Here is an 8,947-nt window from a genome sequence, read left to right as displayed (position 1 = left end):
CCTTCTTTGCATGTCTATAATGTTTGCAAAATGTTAAAGAAAGTGGCAGAAGATATTGCCTCCTGAATATCAACAATGCACCTACAACACAGAATATGATTGGCTTCAGGTATTACTAATATATTGTAAGCAAGTCATAAGTCAGTTCAAAAATTCATTGCTTTTTACTTGAAAGAAAAAAAGCTAATGTGTGTTAGATGTTTAACAGCTAAAGTGTTTAGAAAATTTGGTCATATTTCTTTGTTATTCATGGAGCATGCTGCTTTCTACAAGTTCCCTAATTTTTTTAATTCATTTTTCCTTGTCATGGAGTATACTTAGCTGAAGGAAATATTTAAAATTTAAAATATCAAAGAACTCTAGCATTAAAGACAGTATAACATATAGTCTTATGTGCTTTGCAGTTTTCATGTGACAGAGAGGATCTCATTATCTCCTAAATAAATGATGATGGCTTTGGAAAGAATTATTAATGTTATAGAAGTGTGGATCAGGTAATTAAATATTGTTAAGAGGCTTCTATGTTACTACACTTGATTTCCTCTGGCAAACTGTGTAGTTTGCACACAGTCCTTATTAAGTGTTTGTAGCAGTCAAGAGTCTCCTACTAATAGGCAAGTCTCCAGAACAATGACATATGCCAGAAAAATAAAACAAAAGTGATTATGCATTCTATTAAGCTTGATCTTAAAATTAACTATTATATATAAAGTTGGAAATTGACAAAGATTTAGTTTTTACTACTACATACCAAACAGTTATCCATCTCAAACATATCAGCAACTGAAGGAGCTCACCAACCCATATTTTCTCTGATAGCAGTGCATACAAGACAGAAAGGGAAAGAAAACCTAGCTTAATGAATGTCCTTTCCTCCTAGCCCATGGGAGCCTCAAGTGGCCCCTAGATATCCAACTAGATGAACCAGGGCATTGTGTCTTACATAAAGAGTAAAGGACTTCATCATCACTGTTCACCAGGGTCTAGAGCATCCTTCCCTGGATGAAATGGACATTGTATTTCATCAATTGATGGAAATAGACAAAAAAATATCCTATAATTGAGTATATGTCTGAGAGCTAACCAGATCCAGAAGATAAACAGAATCATGATTAGTGTTCCATGCAGAAAGGAACAATGATTTAACAAATCCAGAAACTTTGGAAGTTGGATGAAAAATAGAATATTTTTCTTGCATATAGAATTTCTCTATCTCTCTGTATTTGCCCTAATTCTGTCTCTATTTCTCTTTCTCTATGTCTGTCTGTATCTGTCTCTCTTTCTATTTCTGTCTTGGTCTCCTCAGTCTCTATCTATGTTTCTCTCTCTCTCTCTCTCTCTCTCTCTCTCTCTCTCTCTCTCTCTCTCTCTCTTTCTCTCTCTCTCTCTGTGTGAGTGTGTGTGTCTGTGTGTGTGTGTGTGTGTGTGTGAGAGAGAGAGAGAGAGAGAGAGAGAGAGAGAGATTTTGTTTTTATTATTGGATTGGATCTATCTCTTTGTCCACAATGACAAGATATGTAAAACTTGGAATGTGTGTGAAAAACGTTTCAGGAATTTGCTAGATGTAACAAATCATGGCAAGATTCACACATGGAGCTCAATTTAAATATGTTCCTCACTACTTATAATCGCTTTTGATATTAAAAGTCAATTCAGTTCATGTGTTACACAATTATAAAAGAAATAAAGTCCTGTAACCAGACTAAAATAATTTATTTTGTTACTACTATTACCTACTACTTGGACACACATTATTGCCATTCACCACAAATAAATATTTTCAGCAATTAAAAATAAAAACACATGAACTAAATGAAGTAACAAGTAAAATATAAGATATATCTTTCTATGAAGGTAATTTAGAATTTTTATCTTCTGTGTTTAGATTTGGAAGCTTAGAACCTACCTTAGTTGAGCAGCAGGTCTCTGCCACCTGCATATGAGAGAGATACCATTTTATCTTAGGGAATGACAATTGGGACTCATTTCCCTTGGGCTTTTGTGTGACTAATTATAATTGTGGGTCTGAATTCCAGATGATAAGTCCAGTGTTAATTCTTTATTATGGCAACCAATTAATATATGTCAGAAAATAAACTATTAGTTGTTCTTTATAATCTTAGGTTTGGTTCTCCCTTCAAAGCAGAAGTCTAAAAAACCAAAATATGCCATCTTAACAGCCTCATCCTCTTCTGTAGTATTACACACCTTCATATTTTAACTTTTCATTATGCCAGAAATATGACAACCTTGACATAATTATTTATTTTTCAATAAAAACATATAGTGTAGTTTTCAACATTTTAAAGCAAAACTGTATTTAATTTCCCAGTATATTTATTGGTTGTTAGCCACAAATACTATATGATTCTAATATTTTCTTTAAGTTTCAGTAACAAATTCATATTCATTAGTAGTCATCCTCCCTCTTCAGTTGTCTGAAGTCTCGGGAATACACATTTCTGATGATAAACATTTGCCTATTCAGCACAGATCATAAAATTATAACTATACAAAATATAGCCTTTTGCAGCAGATTTACTATATTTACCCTAAGGTTTTCAAGTAAATAGCATTTGAATACATCAAACATATTTCCTTTTATGACTAAATCCAGCAGTATTGTGTTCATGCACATAAAAACACATCTATTCCTAGTGAACATGCAATTTATTGAACCTTCTGGATACTCTCTGTCTTTTTAGATAATTTATCAGGAATTTCAAAGACATTAGTGACTGTTTACTACACTTGGAATTGTAACAGTTGTGTGCTTGTGTGTGTGTGCATGTGTGTGTGTGTGTGTGTGTGTGTGTGTGTGTGTCCTATAAGTGCTATTTAAGACCACAATAGGATGTTAGATATCTTCCTAGAACTTTCTAGTTTATTCTCTTGATGAAGCATCTCAAAATTGCAAGGAAGTTCACTAACTGTGACTAAGTTGACAGGACAGTGAACTCTCACGACTATTTCTCTTTGTTCCACAATACTGAAGTTACAGACACTAGAAAATTTTATTGATATTATATGAATTTATATTTCAGATGTTTCCCCCTTTCCCAATTTCCCCTATTGAATTCCCCTATCCCATTCTCACTCTCCCTGATTCTATGAAGGTGATCTCCCTCCCAAACAGCCACCCCATTGCACTACCCTGGCATTCCCCTACACTGGGGAATTGAGGCTTGACAGGACCAAGGGCCTCTCACCATCCTGATGCCAGACAAGGGAATTGTCTGCTACATATGTAGCTGGAGCCATAGATCCCTCCATGTATACTCTTTAGTTTGTGGTTTAGTCCCTGAGAGCTCTGAGGGTAATGGTTGGTTAATATTGTTCTTCTTATGGCGTTGTAAACCCCTTTGATAAGAACTTGAAGTTCCTGAAGAAAGCAATCAAAGAAGATCTCAGAAGGTGGAAAAATCACCAATGCACATGGATTGGCAGGATTAATACTGTAAAAATGGCCATCTTGCCTAAAGAAATCTACAGATTCAAAGTAATTCCCATCAAAATTTTCACTCAATTCTTCATTGAGTTACAAAGAGCAATTTGCAAATGTATTTGGAATAACCAAAAACCCAGGTTAGTGAAGAATATTATTAATAAAGGGACTTCTGGAGAAGTCATCATCTCTGACCTCAACATGCACTACAGAACAATAATGATAAAAACTGTATGACATTGGTACAGAGACAGGTAGTTAGATCACGGAAATAGAATTGAAAATCCTGAAATGAACCTATACACCTATGGTCACTTGATCTTTAACAAAGGAGCTAATACTAGTCAGTGGAAAAAGACAGCATTATCTACAAATATGCTTGTTCAACTGGCAGTCAGTATGTAGAAGAATGCACATATATCCATTCTTATCTCTTTGTACAAAACTCAAGTCCAAGTAGATCAAGGACCACTATGTAAAACCAGATACACTAAAACTAATAAAAGAGAAAGTGAAGAGCCTTGAGCACATGAGCACAGGGGAAATTTTCCTGAACAGAACACCAATGGCTCATGCTCTAAGATCAACAATCGTGTATGGGGAATGCCAGGGCATTGAACTGGGAATGGGTAGGTGCGAGTGTGAGCATTTTCATGAAAACAGGGGGAGGGGTTACAGGAGAGTTGGGAAAGGGGATAACATTTGAAAAGTTAATACACAAAATAGTCAATAAAAAAGTCGACAAATGGGACCTCATAAATTTGCATTTTTAAGGCAAATGACACTCTCATTAGGACAAAACACCAACCAACAGGTTTGGGAAAAGATTTTTACCAATCCTACATCCAATAGAAGGCTAATATCCAATATATACAAAGAATACAAGAAGATAGACTCCAAAGGACCAAATGACCCTATTAAATCTGGGGTACAGACATAAAAAATTAACCAAGCAAGTAAAAGATCTGTACAATAAGAACTTCAAGCCTCTGAAGGAAGAAATTGAAGAAGACCTCAGAAGATGGAAAGATCTCCCATGCTCATGGATTGGCAGAATTAATATAGTAAAAATGGCCATTTTACCAAAAGCGATCAACAGATTCAATGAAATCCTCATCAAAACACCAATTTGCAAATTCATCTGGAATAACAAAAAACCCAGGATTTTTGAACTCTCCTCAACAATAAAAGGACTTCAGGGGGAATCACTATCCCTGAACTCCATCAGTATTACAGAGCAATAGTGATAAAAAACTGCATGGTATTGGTACAGAGACAGACAGATAGACCAATGGAATAGAATTGAAGACCCAGAAATGAACCCACACACCTATGGTCATGTGATTTCTGACAAAGGAGCCAAAACCATCCAGTGCAAAAAAGATAGCATTTTCAGCAAATGGTGCTGGTTCATCTGGAGGTCAACATGTAGAAGAATGCAGATCGATCCATGCTTATCACCCTGTACAAAGCTTAAGTCCAAGTAGATCAATTTTCTCCACATCAAACCAGATACACTCAAACTAATAGAAGAAAAAGTGGGGAAGCTTCTCGAACACATGGGCACTGGAGGAAATTTCCTGAACAAAACACCAATGGCTTACGCTCTAAGATCAAGAATCAACAAATGGGATCTCATAAAACTGCAAAGCTTCTGTAAGGCAAGGGACATTGTGGTTAGGACTAAACGGCAACCAACAGATTGGGAAAACGTCTTTACCAATTCTACAACAGATAGAGGCCTTATATCCAAAATATACAAAGAACTCAAGAAGTTAGACCGCAGAGAGACAAATAACCCTATTAAAAATGGGGTTCAGAGCTAAACAAAGAATTCACAGCTGAGGAATGCCGAATGGCTGAGAAACACCTAAAGAAATGTTCAACATCTTTAGTCATAAGGGAAATGCAAATCAAAACAACCCTGAGATTTCACCTCACACCAGTGAGAATGGCTAAGATCAAAAACTCAGGTGACAGCAAATGCTGGTGAGGATGTGGAGAAAGAGGAACACTCCTCCATTTTTGGTGGGATTGCAGACTGGTACAACAATTCTGGAAATCAGTCTGGTGGTTCTTCAGAAAATTGGACATTGAACTACCTGAGGACCCAGCTATACCTCTCTTGGGCATATACCCAAAAGATGCCACAACATATAAAAAAGACACGTGCTCCACTATGTTCATAGCAGCCTTATTTATAATAGCCAGAAGCTGGAAAGAACCCAGATACCCTTCAACAGAGGAATGGATACAGAAAATGTGGTACCTCTACACTATGGAATATTACTCAGCTATCAAAAACAATGACTTTATGAAATTCATAGGCAAATGGATGGAACTGAAAAATATCATCCTGAGTGAGGTAACCCAATCACAGAAAAACACACATGGTATGCACTAATTGATGAGTGGCTATTAGCCCAAATGCTTGAATTGCCCTAGATACACAGAACACATGAAACTCAAGACCGATGATCAATATGTGAATGCTTCACTCCTTCTTTAAAAGGGGAACAAGAATACCCTTGACAGGAAATAGGGAGGCAAAGATTAAAACAGAGGCAGAAGGAACACCCATTCAGAGCTTGCCCCACATGTGGCCCATACATATACAGCCACCCAATTAGACAAGATGGATGAAGCAAAGTGCAGGCCGACAGGAACCGGATGTAGATCTCTCCTGAGAGACACAGCCAGAATACAGCAAATACATAGGCGAATGCCAACCGCAAACCACTGAACTGAGAACGGGACCCCTGTTGAAGGAATCAGAGAAAGGACTGGAAGAGCTTGAAGGGGCTCGAGACCCCATATCAAAAACAATGCCAACCAACCAGAGCTTCCAGTGACTAACCACTATCCAAAGACTATACATGGACTGACCCTGGGTTCCAACCTCAAAGGTAGCAATGAATAGCCTTGTAAGAGCACCAGTGGAAGGGGAAGCCCTTGGTGCTGCTTAGACTGAACCCCCAGTGAACGAATTGTTGTGGGAAGGGTGGTAATGGGGGGAGAATGGGGAGGGGAACTGCCATATAGAAAGGGAGGGGGAGGGATTAGGTGGATGTTGGCCCGGAAACCGGGAAAGGGAATAACAATCGAAATGTAAATAAGAAATACTCAAGTTAATAAGGAAAAAAATAAATATAATTCTGGACAGATGACAAAAAAAAAGAATTCTCAACTGAGAAATATTGAGTGGCCAAGAAGCACCTAAAGAAAGGTTCAACATCCTTAGTCATCAGAGAAACACAAATCAAAAGAACCGTGGGATTCCTCCTCACAGCTGTAAGAATGGCTAACATTAAATCTCAGATGACAGATGCTGGCTAGGATGTGGAAAAAGGAACACCCATTTTTGGTGGAATTGCAAACTGGTACAGCTACTCTGGCAATCACTCTGGCAGTACCTTAGAAAACTGGACATAGTACAATCTGAGAACCCAAGTAAACCACTCCTGGACTTATACCCAAAAGATCCTCCAACATGTAATGAGGGCACATCCTCAACTGTGTTCATGACAGCCTATTTATAATATCCAGACATTGGAAAAACAGACATATTTCAACATACAGAAAATATAGTACATTTATAAAATGTTTTACTACTCAATTATTAAAAACAATAAATTCTGAAATTCTTAGGCAAATGGATGGAACTAGAAAAGATAATCATGGGTGCATTATCCCAGTCACAGTAGAACACACATGGTAGGCACTCACTTATAAGTAAATATTAGCCCAAAATCTCAGGAATACTCAATACTTTGGGGTTAGTTGAAAGAATACTTTCTTGCTTTTTCTAGGGTATAGTTTTCCCTCCTGTGTTGGAGGTTTCCATTTATTATTCTTTGTAGGGCTGCATTGTAGAAAGATATTGTTTAAATTTGGTTTTGTCATGGAATATCTTGCTTTCTCCATGTATAGTAATTGAAATTTTCACTGGGTATATTAGCCCGGGGTGGCATTTGTCTTCTCTTAGGGTCTGTATGACAATTGCCCAGGATCTTCTTGCTTCTATATTCTCTGTTAAGAACTCTGGTGTAATTCTGATATGTCTGCCTTTAAATTACTATTTTTCCTTACTGCTTTTAATAGTTTTTCTTCTTTTTGTTCATTTGGTGTTTTGACTATTTTGTGAAGGATGGAATTTCTTTTCCAGTCCAATCTATTTGGAGTTCTGTAGGCTTCTTGTGTGTATATAGGATTCTCTTTCTTTAGGTTAGGAAAGTTTTCTTCTATAATTTTGTTGATATTTACTGGCCTTTTAAGTTGGGAGTCTTCACTCTCTTCTATATCTATTATCTTTACATTTTTCTTCTCATTGTGTCCTGGATTTCCTAGATGTTTTGGATCCAACCATTTTTGCATTTTGTATTTTCTCTGACTGTTTTGTCAATGTTTTCTACGGTATCTTCTGCCCCAGAGATTCTCTCTTCTATCTCTTGTATTCTGTTGGTGATGCTTGTGTCTATGACACCTGATCTCTTTCCTAGGTTTATTTCTAGGGTGGTCTCCCTTTGTAATTTCTTTATTGTTTCTATTTCCATTTTTAGATCCTGGATGGATTTGCTCAATTCCTCCACTTGTTTGCTTGTGTTTTCCTGTAATTCTTTAAGGGATTTTTTTGTGTTTCCTTTTTTAGGACTTCTACCTATTTACTTGTTTCATCTTGTATTTTTTAAGTGAATTATTTGTGTTATTTTTAAAGTCCTCTATCATCATCATGAGATGTGATTTTAAACATGAACTTGCTTTTCCTGTGTAATGAGGTATACAGGGTTTGCTGTAGTAGGGAAACTGTGTTACGGTAATGCCAAGTAATCTTGCCTTCTACTACTCAGCTATTAAAAACAATGAGTTCATGAAATTCTTAGGCATATGGATGGAACTAAAAAATATTATCCTGAGTGGCATTACCCAGTCACAAAAAATACACATGGAATTCACTCACTGAGTAGTGGATAATATCCCAAAAGCTCAAAAATGCATGAAACAATTCACAGACCATATGAAGCTCAAGGAGAAGGAAAACCAAAGTGTGAATGTTTCTTTCCTTCTTATAAGGGTGAACAAAATACTCATGGAAGGTGAAAGGGGGATACATGGACAGAATGGAGCAGGGAATGAAGAAAATGTCAAACAGAGACTGCCCAACCTGGGGATCCATCCCATATAGAGCCACCAAACCCAGACACTATTGCTTGTGCCAAGAAATGCTTGCTGACCATAGCCTGATAGGGATTTGTCCTGAGAGTCTCTGGCAGAGCCTTATTGATACAGATAAGGATTCTTATACTTAACCATCACAGGAACCTTAATGGAGGAGTTAGAGAAAGGACTGAAGTAGCTGAAAGGGTTTGTAAACCCACAGGAAGAACAACAATGTCAACCAAACAGACCGCCCAATTCTCCCAGGGTCTAAACCACTAACCAAAAAGTACACATGGCGGGGAACCCATGGCCCCAGCCCATGTGTAGCAAAGGGTGGTATTGTCT

The sequence above is a fragment of the Rattus norvegicus genome, chromosome 3 (genome assembly GCF_021556685.1).
Source record: "Rattus norvegicus strain SHRSP/BbbUtx chromosome 3, alternate assembly SHRSP_T2T, whole genome shotgun sequence".
Taxonomy (NCBI): domain Eukaryota; kingdom Metazoa; phylum Chordata; class Mammalia; order Rodentia; family Muridae; genus Rattus; species Rattus norvegicus.
The sequence above is the reverse complement of the archived record's forward strand: the minus strand, read 5'-3'. Positions refer to the sequence as shown.